This window comes from Misgurnus anguillicaudatus, chromosome 24, assembly GCF_027580225.2.
Source record: "Misgurnus anguillicaudatus chromosome 24, ASM2758022v2, whole genome shotgun sequence".
Taxonomy (NCBI): Eukaryota; Metazoa; Chordata; class Actinopteri; order Cypriniformes; family Cobitidae; genus Misgurnus; species Misgurnus anguillicaudatus.
In genome coordinates this window covers 8,752,715-8,775,707 of record NC_073360.2, presented here as the reverse complement: position 1 = coordinate 8,775,707, position 22,993 = coordinate 8,752,715, and the positions used below count along the sequence as shown (strand labels likewise).

General features: G+C 39.2%; 1 long non-coding RNA gene across 1 annotated transcript; it reads left to right on the top strand.

Moving 5' to 3' along the window:
- The first annotated feature begins 12,199 nt into the window (after positions 1–12,199).
- Positions 12,200–14,023, top strand: LOC129453701 (uncharacterized). Its single transcript, XR_012367770.1, has 5 exons — positions 12,200–12,402; positions 12,917–13,035; positions 13,134–13,265; positions 13,352–13,453; positions 13,562–14,023. It is a non-coding gene; the product is annotated as an uncharacterized lncRNA (long non-coding RNA).
- Positions 14,024–22,993: the final 8,970 nt, after the last annotated feature.

The following is a 22,993-nucleotide window of genomic DNA, read 5'->3' as shown; positions in this document are numbered from 1 at the left end:
ACATAACCTCATCCCATATGATAGAGCTAATCGCTGTTTTGAATATTCCAATATTTTTAAGGGTGAATTTCCGATATTTAACATGCACAGTATTACTAATACCAGCTCCCGAAGCAGAATGTATCATTTGAAATACTGGAAAATGGTCCGACTTGTCACACCATAACAGCCCTGATGACACTTTATAATCACATGAGTTAAACAAAATATTATCTATAAGAGAGGCTGAATGTGTAGTAACTCTGGTAGGTTTAGTAATTAAAGGATAGAAATTTACAGAATACAGGCTATTAAGAAAATCATGTGTAGCAGTATGATCAGCATGTAAGATATCCAAATTGAAATCACCGTGTAACAAACAGAGCTTATTTTCCTTAGAAATAATATCTAAGGTAGAATCAAGTGCATCAATGAAAGTATTTATATCTGACGCAGGTGGTCTGTAAATGCATCCAATCACAATGCTTTTCCCTTTAAATAAATGACATGAGGGAATTTCAATAAATAAAGATTCTACTAATGTTAGGTTGAAGTCATTACTTAAATCCTTTCGGAGAATATAATTAAATGAATCAGACACGTACAGAGAAACACCTCCTCCTCTTTTCGTTTCTCTACAGGAGTGGATAGCATTATAGTGTGGTAAATTATAGAGGTGTAATGTGTCATTATGTAGCCATGTTTCCGTAAATGCTAGAGCTGAGAAAGAGTGTGACAAGGTAGATAAGAAAATTTTAAAGTGATCAAAGTTTTCTCGGAAGCTACGCGCATTCACATGAATTGTGGAGAACAAAGTTTGATCAGAATGTGTAGGGGACAAGCAAGACAAAAAAACTAAACTGCTGTTCAGTATAATATTCACACGACAAATTAGCAGAATTTAAACAAATGTTATTAGAGTCAGGATTAAAGAAAGTTTCGTAAATTCCAGAGTTATTGTCCATGATCAGCTCAAAAGGATTCAAAGTTTGTGAATCTATTTCAGGTGCTGCGTTTATCCAGTCATTTATTATGAAACTAGAGTCAATTGAACACATAATAAAAAAATGAGATAGTACCCTGAAAAAACGACATAACACCAAAACAACTCACGTTCCACCAACATATCAGGGTTAATCCATTCAGTCGAGAAACCCGAACAATCCATCGGCAGCAGTGAAAACAGAAGCTGACATAATTCATTTATATTCATCCAGCTGATTTAATTCCCGTATCGCCAAAATCTTCACATCCTCTGGTCGTAATCCATTCGTCTTTATCCACACTTTGCAGTTCCGGGTCCATGTCGACTGAAGCTTTCCATTTTAACGCTGCAATCTAGCCTCCTTAGCAATATCAGGATTTTTCTTAGTGAGGTGTTCATTGAGGTAAACCTTCGTGCCCTTCAATTTCACCCCTTGTTTCAACAGCGCGACTTTGTGTATGTGGTTCACAAAGCGCACAATGATGGCAGGAGGCCCAGGAATCGTGAAATGCCGCTTCTTCGATAGCAAGTGACAGGCAGAAAAGTTTTCACTTCAATATCTTTGCTCACCAAGAATGAAACAACCTGCTGTTCCAAAGATTGGGTCTCTGTCTCCGATGCATTAGCATCGAGGACTCCTGCCACAGGATCCGCGACCCTCGCATAGGTACGGTGTTTTGTTTCCAAACCAGTTATAATGAGGTCGTTCATTCTCGTATGCTGTTCAAGATCGTTGATTCGTTTCTCCAACATAGTTATTTTCTCATCTTTCTTCATCAGTAACATCTTAAGCGACTGAATATCAGCTGACAATTTCTCATTCAATCCCGTCAAATTTTCCTGTTTAGTTACGTTTCTCAGCGTTAAGTTGATCAGTTCCAATTGTTCCTCCACTCTTTTCATCTGTGCAATTGTAGGCCCCCCCATACTTGCTTAGAATATTTACAAAAAGTGTAATTAATATAATAGATTAAGTTATTAATGTAGTGAAATGCCAACAAAGCCAGAGCTCAATTCAACAGCTGAGCTGCGTGATGAGCTGCATGCCACCATCAATGGCAGCAGTGGAATAACGTCTCGGTTACTATCGTAACCTCGGTTCCCTGAGAGACGGGAACAAGACATTGCGTCCGCTGACGCTATGGGTTAACTCCTCCCACTTCACCAAAACTGAAATCTTATTGAACAACGCCATTGCAGGGCACTGGCCAATCGTCGCTGACCGCGGGAAAGCGGGAGCCTATAAAAGGCGGTGTAAGAGCGACGAACATCAGAAACTCGACTGAACGAATATGGCTGGCAAGCCGCGAGCTCGGCGCGTAACGCAATGTCTTGTTCCCGTCTCTCAGGGAACCGAGGTTACGATAGTATGACCATGACACCATTTTAGAAACACATTCCATTTAAGATTGTACAAGCACCTCGTAGACGGCGCTCGCGCCTTAGTTAGCGTGTTCTCCACCCGATGCGAGAGATCGCTACAGTTATCTAACGTTATGTTCCTCTCAACTGCCAAGCATGTAGGTTCCACAGCCCTGGGTTGGGGTGCCATACTGAACCTTCCACCTGAGTCAGTAAGTCCCTCCTTAAGGGAATCTGCCATGGGGGGCTTAATAACATCTCTCTCAAGTTCGGATACCACGGCTGGTTCGGCCAGTCCGGTGCGACCAGAATTACCGTGGCTCTCTCCTCCCTGATTTTGCATAACACCAAGGGTATGAGTTTTATCGGAGGGAAAGCATACAGTCTGGTTTCCGGCCAGTGCGATGTCAACGCGTCCCCTTGTAGCGGGGAGTGAGTGAGCGAGAAAAACAGCGGGCAGTGCGTGTTCTCGCTGGTCGCGAACAGGTCTATCGATGCCCTCCCGAACTGGCTCCATATCAGCTGAACCGATTCGGGATGGAGCCTCCACTCTCCGCTGAGGAGGCCGTTCCTCGATAACATATCTGCTCCTCTGTTCAGAATGCCCGGGATATGTGCTGCTCTGATGGAGAGTAAATGAGGGTCCGCCCATAGAAGGCTGGCCGCCTGCTCGAATAGGGCTTTTGAATGAATAACCCACTGGCGATTCATATATGAAACCACCGTCCGTACTAGAACATGTTGACGCTCGAGTTGCGGACAAAATGTCTTGAGCGCTAACATTACCGCTCTCATTTCCAGACGGTTTATGTGCCAAACGCTCACTGGATCCGGCCACACACCGGACGCCGGTGTGCTCATGCATACCGCTCCCCAGCCTGACCTCGACGCATCCGTGGTGACAGCTATACGAGAGGCTACCTGTCCTAGTGGGGCTCCGACACTGTACAGGGTTGGGTCGCGCCACGGTCTCAGCGTGCTGACACAGCTGTGTGTTATCTGAATGCGCAAAAACGCCGAAGCCCACATATTCATCAGAACTCGATCTTTCAGCCATATTTGTGTGACAAACTGGAGCGGCTGACGCCATCAGACCCAGCAGCCTTTGAAACTCTCTGAGGAGGACAAACCGGCCGGTTCTGAAACGGCGAATGTACAGCGTTAATGTTTCTACACGTTGTTGCGAGAGATGAGCGCGCATCGGTGTAGAATCCAACAGAACTCCCAGGTAAGAAATGGATTGACTCGGTATGAGTTTGCTTTTCTGTACATTGACTCTGAGTCCTAACGCTTCCAAGTGGGGCAGCAATGCATCTACGTGACTGATTAATAGATTGCGAGAAAATCTCAGAAAACACCTGTGATGGGGGGATATCTGAATATGGTAGTAAGCGTCCTTTAGATCGATCAACGCAAACGCTTGTGACGTGTTTTCTACAAACGAGCCTGACCCTTGCGGAGCTAGAAATGTCAGCGGCGAGGCGGCACGTAGAAGCTGATTCTCGTTCAATGGCTCTGTGGCGGCGCCCAAGTTTAACTGATAGGCACTTTGTACATATCTCAACCTCGCGCTGCTTGACGGCAGGGCTTCGGTCGCTACATGATGGCTGTGAGGAGGAAAAAGCTCTTTTTGTGGTGATGTTTGTGTTTTTATTACATTTATACACATAGCAGTATTCACAACAGTATTTACAACGGTATTTATTGAACAATGAATGTACAACGGTATTTATTTAACAATGAATGTCGCCCACAGGAACAGAGGGGGGCAGAGGAATCCGGCGTGTAGACGCCTGCCCCTTCACGAGCGATCTCCTCCTCTCGCCCTCTCCATCAGGAAGAAGGCTTGCGAGCCTAATGCTGTCCGCCGCGGCGTCGAGGGCTCCTGCCACGACCGTGACCTCCTCGGGGCTACCAGCTGATTTAGGAGGGCGTTGTGCAGATCGCGGGGCTGAAGAAGAGCGCGATCTAGCCGCCTCATGCTGAGAGAAGCGTCTGGGAAGCAGCTGACTCATAACGCGTGAGCGCTTTTGTGCCTCTGAAAAACGTTCAACGACTGACTCCACGGCGTCACCGAAGAGGCCGGCGGGAGTAATCGGAGCATTCAGCAAGGCTTTACGCTCGTTGTCCTTCAGCTCAGCTAGGGTAAGCCATAGGTGGCGATGAAGGACGACCATAAAGCCCATAGATTTTCCGATAGCCTGGGCAGAGAGCTTCGTTGCCATGAGAGCAAAATCCGTGGCGGCACGTAGGTTGCGTACCGCCTCAGCGTCGACATCATCCAGCGACTGCAGAATCTTCGCCTGGAAGACTTGTAAAACGGCCATAGCGTGTAGCGCCGCCACCGCCTCACCAGATGATGCATAAGCCTTGTCCGCCAGATGGGCTGTCATTCGACACGGTTTTGACGGCAGACCGCGCTCAGCGCCGAGTGACGCGGAGGAAGGGCAAAGGTGTGCCGCGACGTTCTCTTCCACGGGGGGAATGCGCACGTAACCGTGGGCTTCCCCGCCGTCTACCTGCGAGAACATGCCGGGTGCATGGACGCGCGCCGATTGGGGTGCAGACCATGTCTTGGAGACCTGATCGTGAACATCAGGGAAGAAAGGCGTCTTCCTCCTCGGAGCGGCCTGCTGGCGGCCCGATTGGAGGAACCATGAATCCAGTTTGCTCCTCGCCGGCTCGTCGGGCGAAGTCCAGCTGAGGTCCAGCTCTTTTGCCGCCATCTCCATAATTCTAGACATCTCAGACTGGAGATCCACGTGAGGCGGGCGCTCCCGCTCGGCCTCAGCACAGCTGGTCGATGCAGAAAGAGACATGCTGTCTTCCTCGTCCTCAATTCCAAACGAGACGGCCACGTCCGAAGCAGAAGGGGGGCGGAAAACAACCGGGTGGAACTCCACTGGAGAGCGCTTAGGTTCCGAAGAGCGGGCGCCACCAGAGGAGCTCCCGCCGTCGTTACCATCCTGGCGGGGAGCAAGGGAAGAATCAGAGGGGGGGGACCCGCCTGCGGCACAGCGGCGGCAGCGGGTTGCTCCCTGGCGAGACCTCGAGCCACGGCTCTCCTATTCCTGAGAATCTGCGAGAGCCGCCTCGGCGTGTGCCAATTCCAGACAAGCGATGCACTACTCGTGGGAGTCTGGCTGCTCCAGGGGTCCCGCGCAGAGAATGCAGATCATTGACTTGCTAGTTGATTTCATCTTGAGTGAAGAAGAGAATTCTGATGTTCGTCGCTCTTACACCGCCTTTTATAGGCTCCCGCTTTCCCGCGGTCAGCGACGATTGGCCAGTGCCCTGGAATGGCGTTGTTTAATAAGATTTCAGTTTTGGTGAAGTGGGAGGAGTTAACCCATAGCGTCAGTGGACGCAATGTTGAGAGACCGCTCTCGATAGGGAACTCATTTTAATTATGAATGCATAATTGTACATTTAATGATTAAGGTTAACTGTAAATATTACAAGAAATCCAGTGCCATTCAATTATGTTTGTAGCTCAGCTGCAGGAGCAAATGTAAACAGTTTTGCATTACAAATCTAAACATTTTGCATAAACAAGTTATTTACGTTCTTCTAGAGAGCATGTTTGATTTGGGTTACGCAAAGTGTTAATTAATGCATTAACTAACAAACATGTATTAATGTGTAGTTAAGGTGGCTGTAATTCATGCATGAATTCATATGACTCATGACATAGTTATGGTTAGTTATTGATTAGTACATAGCTTAACTCATCATTAGTTCATAGTAAAGGGATTATTAATTGATGTATTAGTACATGATTATTCATGTACCATTATTGTAAAGTGTTACCCAATAAGTTATATCCAGATAATGAGATGAGTTGCATGGTAATACACATTGTATCCTTTACACGTTTCTTGTTTTCTATTCAGTTTTCCTTAACTGGGCAGTGCTGTCTAAGACCTTTACTCTCATCTATAATGTTTCTGGTGTTAATGTAGACTAGAAGTTATCCCTTTCTCTCTCTCTCTTATCTCAGCCATGTCTAATTAAACCTGCTTGTCCGCATCTTCTCGCGGTTCTGAGGTGTGTGTTGACTTTACCCAGGCTGCATAGACTCATCGGTAGATTCCACTGAGCACAAGGTGACATAAAAATTTTACGCGTCATTGCAAATTTGCTGTAAAAACCCGATCGCGCATTCAGTAGGTTTTATCACACGTTTTTCTTTGGCACTAGATGATCTGCTCAGTTAACACAGTGTTTGAGTTCTCCTCTATGTGTCTCTATGCTACTGACTGGATGGGGCGGAGCCATGTAGCCTCCGAAAATAACCAATATGATAAAATATGGTCGATTAAAATTTCTGAATTTCGGTTTCGGTTATTTTTCAATTAATCGTGCAGCCCTAATTTAACATTTCTTTTTTTATAGTAATAACAAATTATGTGTGCGTGACAGAGACACCAGTCATCATGTTAAACACTGTTAGTAGAAATTTTTTAAACCACTGTTTATCTACTCTATCAATGCTTATCACTGTGAATACACCAGAGTTTTAGGAGTGGTTTCAGGGTGAGAATCAGCTGAAGAGAAGCCTGAGGTATAAGCACTGATAGCACATTATTATAAGTCTGAAGCCCTACTTGGTGGTAAGGTGCTTAGTGTGCATTTCCCAACAATAATTGTATGCAGTCATGCATGTATGCGTGTGTGTGTGTGTGTGTGTGTGTGTGTGTGTGTGGGTTGGTCTATGTTGTTTACGAGGACATGAATAGTGTATAATGACATGTTTATTATGCTATAAACGTGGTTTACAGGGACACAGAGAGTGTCCCCATAAACTGAAACGCTAAAACAACATACTTAATGCTAGTTTTTCATAGATTAAAGACTGGCAACAAGTTTTTGTGACATTGGGGTTAGGGATTGGGGTAGGTTAGGGGAATAGAATATAACAGTTTGGACAGTATAAAATGCATTTCTTCTTTGGAGATATGGGCAGAAATTTTGATATTTCAAACACAAAGTAGTACATTGTAACTTGTGTTTCACAGGGTTGATGAAAATGTCTTGTATTTGCGCATGACACACTACTCGTATCTCTGTCTTTGTGAAATGCTGGAGCCCCACATAATCAAACGCAACACTGCGATGTGACGAGCAGTATGTGTGCGCAAAAGAGTTGCCATTGCCCTGTGGTGTCTAGGGACGCTTGTTGAATACCGCACTATAGCCCACCGGTTTGGTGTTGGAAGATCTACTGTGCACAGCATTACAAGGGAATTCTGCACTGCTGTTTGTCGTCATCTTCGTCCACTGTACCTTAATTTCCCATCCACAGTCGAAGAGGCTCAACAGATTATCCACGGTTTCTACAGTAAATGAGGGTTTCCCCAAGTCTCATAGGGTGTCTTGATGGGACACATATTTCCATAGACCGCTTTGAAGGCCCATAGAGTGGTTCTTGGTTGGGCTGGAAGTCTACATGATGCTAGAGTTTTTGCAAATTCAGGGTTATTTAGAAAAGCAGAAGAGGGTGCCTTTTTTCACTCTGTTCCAGCTAAATCTATTTAGGGATATAACATTCCTCTGCTGATACTAAGCCTACCCCCTCCTGGACTGGACCCAAAAGCCTTACTCTGACAACGGACGACTAACAGATGCTCAACGACACTTCAACTTTAAACTCAGTCAAACGAGAATGGCTGTCGAAATGGCTTTTGGTTGCCTTAAACAAAGGTGGACATGTCTACAACACAGGAACGAACACTCAATTAACCCTCTGGGGTCCGACCATTTTGGGACACTGTCAGAGGTTCTGACATGCTCTTACCCCTGCTGAAAAAAACAACATCAAACCAGCATGGGAATTATGCTGGTTTGGTGCTGGATTAGCTGGTGTTCACTAGCAAACCAGCACCAAAACACAACATATGCTGGTCTTGCTGGTGTGCTGTTTTTTTCAGCGGGGACATTTGGTCTTTTTTCAGTTGCTTTAAAACATAATAATGGCAAGTGTCTCATACCACTGCGTTCAGCACAAACTGGGCTAAAATATAATATGAGCTACATGTATGTAAATGTTTGTATTTTTGAGAGAAAACTGTTTATGCATGGTTTTTAAAAAAGCAAAATTTTTAAGTCACTGATATAAGTCCACAAAACCCATACTAAACATGTTTTAACAAGACTTTCCTAAACAGAATCTAGTAGTCTAGAGTTTTTTCTTTAAAATGATGTGAAAATCACCCTGCCTACTTATTCACATAAAACAATGTATTGATTTAGAAATTGTAAGACACTTTTTGTTTAGAGGGGCTGTATGCGAGAAGGATTGATTGACAGCTAGCAAACAAAGGCTTGCATAATGAGCTGCATAATGAGCCTTTAGGCAGGAATCTGAGAGTGAACTACAGTAAAGAATGTGAGGATAAATGTATACATGTTTGTTTGAGGTTTATTAAGTTAACAATATAATCAAAATAGAAATGAGGGTCAGTAGGACATTTTCAGTTTATTTGGAAACATACCCTATTCAAAAACTTTGTATAAACTAAGAAACTGATACACAACAGAGCTGTTAACTTCATGTGACTCATGTTACCATATGACTGTATGTCCAAAAAGTGTTTTTCCACTTCATAGTTTTGTACTGATGAGAGAAATGCAGACCTCTAAGAGAGTTATAAACAGCTGTTAGCATAAGTTGTCCACAGAAATACCCTTACATATATAACTGATGGGTAAATGTCACTGATACTACATTCAGATAAACTATCTTGTACATAAACTAAATCTCAGATAAACATCTGCAGCGATTAGTTATATAAAAAGCTGTTTTCAGATGACTGTTTTCAGATGCCCATCCCCTTATCGTCTAGCTTCTGTTTTAAACGCGTTTCTGTAAGCGCGTATGAACTTTAAAAACACATTGCATATGGCGCGTCCATGTGCGTGAGCTCGCGTCTCCGTGTAACGCGGCGCTCATAAAAACGGTGTCCCGTGTAAAGCGCAATGTATGGAATTGCCTTGCATGTAAACAATATGGAATCATTTTACAGCAAATCCCGCAGTGCAGCATTACTCAAAGTTGCCATTGAGGATACGAAAGTGAATAACTGTGTCTAACGCTGTAAAACATGTAAAAGATATCCGCCATTATGGGAGGTCACGCGGATTTGTTTGTAAATAAGCATGTAAACATGGAATCATATTACAGCACACACTTAAAAGATACAGCAGTTCAGGCTTACTGAAAGTTATAAGTGTATATATATAAGAAGGATATAAGTGAATAACTGTGTTTAACACTGTTACAGCATGCAACAGTGAAATCCGCCATTACATGAGATCGCGTCCGTTTGTAAACAATGCGAAAGTTTTTCAATCCGAAGCGTGCAGTCTGCTGAGGTTGCACTGTATGTAGGCTGAACTGCACAAGCCATGAGCATATTAAGTTACATGATAGCAAAAATAAATGGTATCAATTAACTGTTAACGTTACATACTTCTAATCCAGCTCCAGTACGTCCTCCATTGTTGTTCTAAGGTAACGTTAAAGATAAATGCTTCTCTTCCTCAATGTCCAGACATAAATGAAGATATTCCTCACGTGTGTGAATAAAGTTTATAATCCAAACATGCGGTAAAAAGTCTTTAAATCTGATAAACTTTACGCTTTGCTTATGGTTTGAACAGCTCGTGTCTTCATTACCATGTCAACAGCTGTGGGCGTGACCAAATTAAAGATAATGAAGTCAGCCAGGAAAAACGGTACTCTCTTTACTTCAATGTAGATTACATAAACAGGCATTATTTGTTTTCGATTATATTTAGCTTGTTTAAAAGTAGACATTTCAGGCTTTCTTTGGATATGTGTGTCATGCTTGTGTGACGAGTATTCGCGGAGTTTCAATTGATTTTTGTAACATGTTTTGAGAGACAGCTGGCGGAGACAGAAATGTCTGGATGCATATCCTGTTTATTTTCTTTATTTGACAAAAACACAAAGATCTGTTGTTATTGTGAATAAACACATATTAAAGAAGACCCTTTACCGTTTCAAATGATGTCAAACACGTAAGTGTATGATTATTAATGATGGAGTATTTTAAGTTGGTTCTGCCCAGAGCCATAGAAGGATAGAGTTACGTCAAGTCCGTTCACTCCAATGGAACGTTTTTTTTTTACAGCAATGGCGGACCACGGAGTCTCTCCAGAGTTCCCAGAAGTCACAGTCAGCTCCATAGAGTTGCATTAGAAAGATTGAATGTGTTGAACTTAATACAAGTTTTAAGACTTAATACGCTTGACAAATAAGATTGTATGTTAGCAATACATGTGAATCGAATGACTTTATGCGTCAGTGTGTTTGTAGTGCATTATTTCTCATTTAATTAGTACATTTAGGGGGTGTTAGTAGAAAACGGGTCAGGCTAGGACAAGCTGTGGATAACTTTAGCAACACACAACAAACCACGAACAGCCTTGTATTGGTAAATTTCGTTTTCTTAATGCAGATTCATCCATTATTGTAAATAGTGTGTAATTAGAGAGGCTAAATAAAGTAATGGTGGTATAAAGTGCATATTTATGCATCAAGGTATGGGTGGAGTGTTTTTAACACTGTGGTTTTGCTGGTTAATAAATAAAATAAAATAAATGTATTTATTAATAACTTGTCAAATGTATACTTACATAGTTAAGAGATTAGTAATCATTTAAAGTGATGATGATGTTATTTCCTATCAGATGTTTATATTAACAACAAAAAGAAAACTACACTAAGCCAGAAATATTATTATAATTTATAATAAATTAAACAAAGTGCTTTGTAAGTCTTTTTTAATGTTGTGCTTTGTATATTTATAAATTAAACCAGTATGAGTTACATTCACAGCACATTCACTTTGTACATTATAAACAAGCATAACATTATAAACTTACATTAGTACAGTGTGATGCATTTTAAAGTGGCTAAAGACAGCTAAAACATGTTAACAAGCCACATACCAGCAGATGACCATACAAATGTTCCTATATTGGTGGATTTAATTTGTCAAAAACATTGTTTATATTTACATAACAATACTACATTCACATTTTGATGTGATATATAAATATTGTAAAAAAAAAAAATGCGTTTCTTGACTATAAATTAAGAAAAATCACAGTTCTTTGCCTCAAACTCAATGTATTTCAATGGCTCACTATGGGCTTCTAGGAACTAACTGAAGTCTCCGTGAATCACGTGACGGCCGAGCTTCTGGACTTCCGTTGGCACAACTCTGTTTCTCTATGACTCATAGTTCTGCCATGATAAGGAAAAAACATGTCAAAACACGGCGCAGCGTTTTTGGACCCCAGGGGGTTAAAGGAATATGCAGGGTAGTCTTAACCTGTGTACTGCTCCATAATTTTTGTGAACAGCCAGGAGAAGTTGTCCCCTTTGAAGAGGATCTCGCAAGAACATTGAAACGAAATCACAATGAAGATGAGGCACACAATATTAGAGATGCACTTACAAGATATTTTTAGGTTAGCAGGTCAATTTCTTTTTTTAAATGAAAGTAAATTTGTGCACTTTTTCAATTTTAAGATTCAATTATAGATTAACATTTATTTAAAGTTGGTCAAAGATATCAGAACAAGTGCTAAATAGTCATATAAACTACCTGGATAACTGCTTCATAAAATAAAAAAGATAGGAATAAAACAAGTCATAGAACCTTTGGCTAATCTGTTCGAAATTAAACAAGTTAGCAATTAACATACACTGATCAGCCATAACATTATGACCATCTGCTTAATGTTGTGTATGTCCCCCTTTTGCCACCAAAACAGCCGTGACACATCTAGGCATGGACTCCACTAGACCTTTCTATCACAACCAGCATTCGAGTAGATGCTGTCTCTTTAGATGCGAGGGCAAAATAGCACTTTATGGACGTCCACAGAGGACATCATGTTTAATACGGTTCCGGCAAAATCCAGTCAGAAGTTGTTTGTAAGTTCACAGAGTTTTCACAATGACTGCTTCATGAACCGAAGCTGGATTTACGCGACGTCTCCTCCTGAAAGTTGGATTACTGTGCACTTCTGGATCACAGGCTGTAAGTATTCATGTTTATTATTTGCCTTTTACTGTAAGTTACGTTACCGATAACTGGAGCTTAACATGTGCATGTAGAGCTAAGCTTGCAAGCTAATTGTTTTGTGTTGTAATACTGTATTTCATAAACAACGTACCATATTTACCCACGTGTATGTTGAATTATGCAGACTATCGTTTTTTTTATCGATGTTGATTTAGACGTGTTTACAAACTTGCTAAGTTACCAGCTAAACTGTTACCAGTAAAGTTTGTTCTCATGACCAAACTCAAGAAACTCTAAGTACAGATGATTTGTTTAACGTTATATGTATTTTACTGTTGTATTTACTTGAAGCTTTCTTAGATTTTGAAACGAAGTAAACACGTAATGTGTGTTGCCAATGTTGGGGCATGTAATATGTAATACGTGAACGTTTTAATGAATAGTCTAACGATTTATAGTCGTTGTACCCTATTGTTATAATATGTCTTTTTGACTAAATACATGTTTGTTTTATTTGCCTATATCCTAGATTCGCAGCTGGACACATCCTTTTACACTGTAGGCAGCAGTGGACGTGATGTACAATGCCAAACATGCAACATCATTAAACACAGTATAAGGAGTCAGACTGGCATATGAGGAGCAAAGGTATGTAACACATATGATGTATTTAGCTAGTGATACCACTACCAGTCTTAAATGTATAACTGATGATGACAAAGTTTTTTTTCTCTCCATAATCATAGGAACCCAGGCAGTAGCATCGTTTCACAATGTTTCCATCACCATCATCAGTGGATGCCTTTGCCGTCCGTAGCCTGAGATTTCAGATTTGCAGCAAAAAATTAGATTTTCCCATTTATTGGAATGCTGTGCAGGTATTTAAGTATTTTTTTAGTAACTGTGTTAAATAAAGTAGTATTTACTTTTACAATAAATGTATTGCTTGTTTATATTTTTACAGGTCGTACCTTGCAGCCATCCATTACAATGTCACCAAGCCGTAAACAAAAGCAGGAGAGGGAAAGTACAAGGCTATGTTCCCAAAACACACAAGTGACATACTGTAAGCAGTAATGTTTTTATTTCAAATATAATCATAAATAAAAATGTAATGTATGAAGCAGGGAAATAAATGATCAAAAAAGATTTATTGACTGCAATATTTCTACAGTTATGTGGATGATGTGATCAGGCTTGTGTTTGATGAGGTATTTGAAGATAAGCTGAAGGAAACCCTGATTCCAATGGACCTGGCATCACAGTTTGAGAGACCTTCAAAGGAGGATTGCATGCCATCTTCAGATCAGGGGTCGTCTGAAGCCAACATACTGACCAGTCAGATCAGGAAGCTCCAAGCCTATCTGGAGAACAACACACGACAGGATGATAACCCTATAGTGTCGTCTTAAATAGCACCAGCTGACAAAGCTTTGATATGCCATTTATCTGTATAGAATAGATAGCTGTAAGAAGTGAATTGAACAATTTTTGAAAGTAGAGCACAATATGGTTACTAAAGTATGTTTATTTGTATATTGTTTAACATTTAAATATATATTTGTAATAAATAAAAAAACTTTTGACTGAGTACTATATTTTCTTTAAAGTTACATCTTTTGTTCTTTTGGGTACTTTGTTACTATAATGATACTTTAGTGTTATTGGTTTAAAATGTAATAAAACTTACTCTAGTTCTGCGTCTCAAAGGCTTATAGTCTGTACAATAAATGTTCGGTGTGTAGGGATTTAGACAATTAGTGCAAAACCAGGATGATGAATCATGCAGGTAAGAGGCCCTGGAACCTGTTGCATTTTCCTTAAAACCTAATAAGTAAAAACATAGCACGTATAAGTAAGCAGTCTTTCATAATAAATTTTACCATGGTGAAATAATGTAGAACTAACATTCATTACAATTAATACTTTCTATGTGCTACATTTGGTGTTTCCATATAGTTTGCACAGTAATATAGTATGTAAGCAGTCTTTTATAATAAAGTTTACTATAGTAAAATAATGTAGAAATTACCAAGTGAAATAGTTTTATAATCATTTCAACGAATACTTTCTACACTGCAAAAAATGACTTTCTTACTTAGTATTTTTGTCTTGTTTTCAATAGAAATATCTAAAAATTCTTAAATTAAGAATTTTTTTCTTGATAAGCAAAACGACCTAAGTAAATTAGTCTAGTTTTAAGACAAATAATATACAATTTAAGTGAAATTGTCCTTGAAACAAGCAAAATTATCTGCCAATGGGGTGAGAAAAAAATTGTGAAAAGATTTCTTTTTTCTTAAACACTTAATTCAAGTAAAACTTTCTCACCCCATTGGCAGATATTTTTGGTTGTTTTAACCATAAATTCACGAATAGAAATAACATTGCTGTGCCTTTACATGTATAAAATGATATACTTTAACAGAAGGTGCTTTTGAAAAGTTGTTACGTCATCCATACCAGAGTCTTCCTCAAGTGAAGCATTTGAAGAGCTGCAATAATCCTGAGCCATTGACTCTATCAACAGAGAGAAATACGGAATTGCAATGGTGATTTTTATGTTTTAAACCTACAAACCCTAACGAAAATTAACAATGTTTTTACTACAGTTAAAAAAAACGTGTAATAAAATAATAGTTACCACGAAATAACCATGGTTTGAAAATGGTTACTGAAGTAAAACCGAAAAACCACGATTACTACACTTTTACCACAAAATTTTTTTAATTTTCATAGGGGTGACCCCGAATGGTCGAAGATTCGATGCATCGATAGGAGAAGCCTGATTCGACTACCAATCTCACAGTCGAATCGTCGCAGAGGTGTTATGAAATAAGGATCATTCAATTTTGTCCGTATATGGGTAAACACATTATCTGATTTCACATATAACCGCTTTCAACCAAAATATTAATATACAGCATATTATTATAATGCTGCAAATAATATGTGAAGTATCAGCTTTCAATACATATTTTTAAAATGCGTTAATAAATCCAGCAACCCCTGTGACCGCTACACGTCCATAAGAGGTTCCTATGTTAATAAACCATTGCCTCTTTGTTTCTACATTTAAAAGACAAAGCTGGCAATTCTGGCAATACTTTAGTTCTTTTAATAATTTCTTTATTTTATTTTATTTATAAATCACTCTGGGTTATCTGATTTATCTCTTTGGCTTGTGTTTTGTTTTCGTGCACTTCATGCATTTTGCACATATTTGTTCTGCACTTTGTTACTTCTGACCTTATTTTAGTAAAAAAAAAGTATTTATTACAAACGTAAATTCTGAATCTAATTAAAGTCTGTACATTTTGGATTGCTTTTCGTTGTACCTATCGATGTTGCGCTATTGCGTGCTTCCGCATGCAATTTAGCCGAACGGGCTAGGTGTTTTGCGTCTCATATTTAGGAGTTCATCAAACTAAACATTAAAAAACGGATGTTTTTCGACGGGTATAAGTTTTAAAATTTATTTAAAGCAGAGTGATTATTGACTTGTCAAAAGTGAAACTACAAAACAAGTATAAGCCGTTACTTTAAAGATGCAGTTTGTATTATTTGCGCCGATAGATAGCACCAGATCAAACAACAACAATTATGTTGTTTACTGACGCTATGAAGCAGCGTGGAATTATGGGATTTGTAGTCTTTAACTCAACCACTGATGGCTATGAATCAGACGCGAACGAGAAATCACGTTGATGGATAAGGTAATCAAGTCTTATACTGTAAATGTTGCGTTTGATGACATCGTTTATTTCATTATGTAAGTTTATATGTGATGTTCAAAACGAAATTTTCAGTCATAGATATTATATTAGTCCAAATTCGATGGTTAACACAGCACAGAATTAAGTTTTCAACTTACAATCTACAATGATTTTTCACATAATGTACTGACAGTACAAATCTTATTGTGAAGTGTCTTAAAATGACCATTTATATTGCTGTACAATACCTTTGATGTGCATATCGTCCGCGGGAAGATGCGCTGATTACAATGGACACACTAATGTTGTGATCAGTATAGTAGCATACGTTTATTGAAGGGTTACGAATCAAAACAACTCACCCATCGCGTAAAACTCAAGCAGGATCAGAATCTCGGTCGTTAAATGCTGTCGTGAAGCTCTTCTCCATCCAGATAATGCAACAACAAATTGATCCTCTCTCGTTTTGTTCCAAACTCTTCTTGGGTCGTTTGGTTGGCCCGTACGCGAACAGGAGCTGACACAACCAGCGGCAGACCGTAAAGAGTTATCCATAAGCAAGCGCGTAGCCCGACAGCCGCTATCGCATAGTTCCGCATTTGTCCACGACACTGGCTGCGTCCGAAACCTCAAGGCTGTGAGGACTTGTGGCCTCGCTGCCTCATGAGGACATGACTTCGGACTCGGAGGCCTGAAGGCAGCTCAGAGAAAGGCTTTCCGACGCACTTCAAAGGCAGCGTGTTTGAAATATGAACAGAGAGCGCCTTTGTGATAACTAATCACATATTTGAAAACTACAATACTAATTTCTCGCTAGAAATGCAATTAAAATGTGTAAAAAGTGAAAATATACGTTTATTTACACTAAATTTGTGCTCCAGTCGCTTCCTTGGCCGCCATTTTATTTTTTCGAACTCGACCACTGTTGTCATGTGGTTTACGTCAGTAAAGGCGGTGACAAAGGGTCACATGGATATTAACGTCACTGACAGGAGACTGCACTGCCCCGTGTCAATGTTTTGAATGGAAATTTTCTCATGATTTACAAGTAGTTGAAAACATTACAGATATTGATAGTAATCAGCTGGACAAAATATATAACACTGGCCTAGTGGTTTTTGGATATTTTACTGCAAATATCTTACAAATTGCACCTTTAAATTTCGGTGATGAAACGGAAAATATCTGCACCGAACCTATATTTATGCCTGACACGTTTGTCTTTCTTGTGATTTAATATTATGGTCGCTGTTCACTTTAAAATGATAGCAAAGAGATTCCTGAAATAAATAATATAAGAATCATCCAGCCTTTCTGTATCTAAAGTGAATACAGAGAGGATCGAAGTCAAAGCAAGCAAGCAGGTATTTCTGTACTAAATAATAACGCGTAGTGTCTATAAAATCATTAATTTCAGTGTTTTTCTTGTTATAAATTAATGTTTAATGAATTGTACTGTATATGAAGCTTACTTTTTATCATTTACAGAAACAATCACAAATTATTTGTCATTTCTCATTTGTCGTTTTTTTGTCATGACGGCTTTGACGGGCTAAATCTCCAAATTAAATAAAAACACTGAATTGTAGCCGAGGTTTCCAAAGCAGGATCACCTTTGTTTTTTTTTTTAGGTTTAGTTTTCAAAATGTTTTTTGTGTGATGTTCTGTAGAATTAAACAAATGTTGCCATACATTTAACCTTAAAAAATATATAAATGCATCGTCAGTTTTGTCTTTGGTCATCACTTGAAAGACAGTGTTGGTCACTTTATCAGAAAGTTGTTTGTGTGTGCTGCTTGTGAAAGAAAATTAAAGTTACCCATTTGTACCTGGTCTGACCCCCTCCCAACCAATGCAGACAAACATAGATATGATTCGACCATCGGTCGACTATGGAAAGATTCTACAATTCTGATTCGAATATGTAAATGCTTAGTCGAGGACACCCCTAAATTTTCGTAATGGAAACAAATACCTTTCTCTTATCTTCATATAATGATAAGTCATGCAGATATTAAACTACATCAGTTGTTTTCATACAGAATTGTTTTGTGGTTTAACTTACCTTCATTGTCACTGGACGAGACGTCCTCGGACAATCCTGCCTCAGTCAAATCGAATGTATATTCGGGGCGAAAAGCCAGGTTATCCCCAAGTACACAATCAACTTCAGAAAAATATTTGAAAGTTTTCTTTCCTTTTCCCGATCACCTGTTGTTATCAACAACTTTCTTGAACTCCAGTTTTAACGCGCTTAGTTTTACTCGACATTGAACAGCTCTTCGGACAACTCCCGCTGCCCTCATCCTCTCAGAAATAATTTCGAGAACTCTCTGATTTCTTTTAGTACCACAAAAATTGATTTGGATACCCTACTCCCCCCATATACTTAATAAAAGTTTTACCTCAGCCTCTGACCACATAACACCCCTCTCCGCCATTTTGATCACTGTCCACTACTACTCAATGCTGCTAAACGTCACGTGACGTCACATACAACTGATTGTCAAGTGCGATTCCGTTCACACCTAACAGCTTTTTTGTAAATACGGTTGTCTAACCCAAACATTTACGGGTGTGAGATCGGTTATAGAATACGGTTGTCAAACCCATAAATAACCGAACTGCGTGTGAACGGAACTGTCTTAAGGACTCAAATATGGGTTTGACAACCGTATTATGGTCCCGTGTGACTATATCCATTGTTTTCATAAGGCTGGCTGGCTTCTCCTTACATCCAAAAACACACTTCTTCATTCATGCCATTGTTGAGTTTTGAAATTAAAGCTGTCGTGTGATGTGATGTTTAAGTTCTAGCGTCTCCCGCTGACTGACGTGTGGGAATGGTTTTCAGTGGGAAGCGCCCATAAAAATAAGTGATACGTATAGAAACCCCTGAAATGTCAGCTGGGCCCGAAGAAATTTCATGCTCCCTTGTAAAAGTTTTTTTTGTTGCATTTTAAAATACAAAAATACAGTATTTTATTTGATACACTTGAAACTAAGGTATTTGATATTTTATTTTAATGCTTTTTACAATGCTTTTATTTTTATTAAATTTATGTAGGTACATGTACAAAAAATGTGTGTAGCATTTGCACAACGGTAAGCTGTGGTTTCAGTCTGCAATTTTTATTTTTGTAGCCTGCCTACATATACATTTGCATGTTGCAAAACACATTACTTGTACTCTCCATTTATTTATTTTTTTTAACTAATCAAAGAAAAAATACTTAAAGCAATGCTTTTGTTAAAGATTTATTACAGGATGTAACCTTGTAAAAGGGCAGAGAAAGATGTATTTACATAGAACAAATTATGATATGTAAAAAAGTCAATTACCAAACATTTACATACATATTGTCAATAAGCATTTGATGTGAACAGTTTTTTTTTTGTTTATTAACAATGTCACATAGTTTTTAATGTCATTGAGGGCTCAGCAGTCCTCTTACTACTACTTGACCTAGCCATGGTACAGTCACTTGTGGTGTCTGAAAGAACATTGGCAGATTGTTTCTGGTCAGAAGGGCGGCTTGTGTTGCGCATCCTCCAGAAGGTTGTTGTCACTGTCCACAATTCGTCTCCACTCTCCCAAAACTGTTGCATTTGTACTGTCTGCATAGCTCAAAGGAATGTATCTGTTGTAGCATCGATTGTCGTTGTCTGTGTGTGCCAAGAAATTGTGCAAAGCCACGCAAGCCTTCACAATGTGTACAGTGTTCATGGTGCTGCAATCAATGGGTCAACTAAAGATCCTCCACCGTGATGCCAATATGCCAAAAGCATTTTCAATTATTCTTCTGGAATGGGAATGACGGTAGTTGTACACTTCTTGTTCCAGGGTGAGGTTTTTACCTGTGGACAATCAAAAAGTAAAATTTATAACTGTGGTTTGAAGACAACTTCAAGTTCATACACGTTACTATGTTTATATTTTTGTAAATGCATGAATGTTTAAAACTTACCAGGATATGGTCGCATCTGGTTCGTGTGTACTGGAAGAGCTGCATCTCAAACAAGGTAATGGCGCTTACAATGTTTGTGCCCGGCAAGATAGCTGGCGTTGGCAGGCCCAGGGTTCCGTCAAGGATCTTCGAGCCAAACTTGCTCTCTTTAAAGATGCCACCATCACTTTCACAACCATATGCACCAATGTCCACCATTGTGAAACGATAATGTGCATCACAATGCAGCCATCAATACAATTAAATATGTGCCCTTGTAATTAAAGAAATCACTAATAGCATTTGGATAGGCCCTAATTTGAATGTGCTTTCCATCTATGGTACCAACGCACAGAGGAAAGTTCCAAATTTGCCAGAAGTCCTGTGTGATGTTAAACTAGTGATGGTACAGCAACATACTCGGGCTGCAGACAATTTTAAATAGCTTTGCAAACCTTAGGGATCAGTTTCTGGCTGCCCAATCTGTAGCTTGTGGCTATACTGTTAACCTTTCCGCCCCACCAACTGGAGCATGATGTGTTGGTTTGTGCTGAAGATGGGGTGCGACGTAACAAATCATCAAACCTTAACGCAGACATTCGGAAATATTGATAATGTTTCTCTGGGTCAATACTTTGCATGTCTTGCACCAAAGTGCTAAATTCCCCATCCGCTGGCCTTTTCTCATTTATTGGTCGCACACACCATTGCCTGTCCTTCTTTTTTTCTGATTCTCTTCTTTCAAAAACAGTGAGCATAGACACATTTCTTCCTCCATTATTTTACTGTTGTTCTTTGTTTGCTTCTACTCTCTTCTGTACGTTGATTGTAATGCAGTAGCACATTTATCTTCTAGTTCTTCTATCCTGATTTTATGCATGTCCTGTACATGAACACGACTCTGGGCTGCCCTCTGATGGCCAGGAGAGGTAAAATGAAACATCTGTACTGCGGATGTGCCAAACTCGGCCATTCGCACTTCAACCGCATTTCTCATTTTATTTGATTTGTTTTATTATTTTCTTAGCATTTTCTTTGGCAAGAGGAAAAATATTTTATTCATCAGCATGACTCAACCTGATTGTCATTCAACGTAATGTAACACATTTATATTGATATAAGTTCATTACATGTTGAAATATTCATGAAGAAAGTTTTGCCCACGCTTTTGAAATACATGTTTATATTAGACTTTCATTCTAAATCTATTAAATTGAGATGAATAGACAGAAGATAAGAACTTGGGGGCAAGATTGTACATTATATTGTACATCAAAAGAAGAAAATGACCCCAGCTAATATATAACAGATAATATAAAAAGCAAAAGTTCAGGGATATGACTCAATGCAAAGAAAAACTGAGGGGATTTTCATGCAGATTTAACCCTCCAAATGTATTCCGTATGACACTAGAAAAACATTCATGTGCAGTACTCCTTTTTCTTAGATAAAAGACGCTTGCAGATTTTTTTGCTGTCTAAACATTGACTTCCAGCAATAAATTCTGAGTGGCTGTGTTTCCCCTGATGACAAGTACATTGGAGGTAACTGGGCTGTGGTTAATATTTGTTTTACACAATGTAATTTATTAAGATGAGTAGTATATAAACCCCACTACAATGATATCATATATTTTTATGAGTTTTGTACATAATATTTCAGTTCCACTATATTCAAACATGTATCTCTTTCTTTTAAACTTGTCCTTATTGTTAAATTTGGAAAATAAAGTCCAAGGTGTCTTCTTGCAGAGTGTCTATAAGTCGAATAGTTTAGCAGCAAACATTGTAGTGTGGGTATACCAATTTCATAGTTTTTGCTAAAATAGTGTGTGTGTTGGGGGTGTGCCTTACAGGTTTAGGGCAAATATCGCAGGTGTGTTCGATTTCATGCGGTGCTGTGCAGACCACAAAACTGCGTCCTAGGGTCTGTCCATATACACTTCCCTCTTCCACTTCACAAAGTTAAACGCACTTCAAAATGGGGATTCCCCAAGTGGGAAAGTGCTTAGGGACGTTCGCAAGTGCATGTGTAAAACTGGTGGATTTATTATGGAGACTTTTTTTTAGTCACACTAAACTTAAATGTTTTTTAATCAAACGTCTCTGTATCGCGTGACACAACACTCATGGGACGCAAGTGGACCTGTGGTGGAACAAGCATCGCAGCAACTGGAACTGGGTCTGCGTGAGATGTGCGTACGAATGTTTTCATGAACAAATCGTGATTCAACAAAAACGTTAGTTTTAAAATGTCTTCTAAATATACGCAAATATTCAAGAAAACCTAAAACCACTCATACGCAATAATCACGTACACTATAATCAAATACTAGACTATAATTATAATGTGTATGATAATGTTGATAAAATTTACATGATTATATTTTATATTATAATATTTTCTGTATTATATATTATTAAACATAATCTTTATTATTATTATTATATTATATATTTTTATAGCCTGCTTATTTTTTCTAATCAGAAAAAAGATGCACAAAACCTCACTCTTTTAATCTCTATTTGAAAGCATCTGCCGAATGCAAAAACCCTTTTATGGAGCTGGTTTGGGCATGTTTTATGCAAATAACCAACCTTGTGCATGTAGCCGCTCAATAAAGAACACTCCAAATTCACTAACGTAAGAACAAGTAAAAGTACAAAGTCATGTGTGTACGCACCTGTTGTAGGGGTGGGCGGTATGAGCAAAAACTCATATCAAGGTATTTTCCACTCTTCAGCCGGTATAACGGTATTACAGTATGTTGCCATATGAGAGAAAACATTTTGGAGTCACACTGTAGTTAACCTTTGTTAAATTACTGGCAAAATTTGTATTTTTAACCTTATGTTACTAATAAGTGAGGGACTGGACATAGACATTTTTCCTTTAAAAGTGCCATTGTGTGGATGGGTGGACTCATCTTCTTATGCATATTGT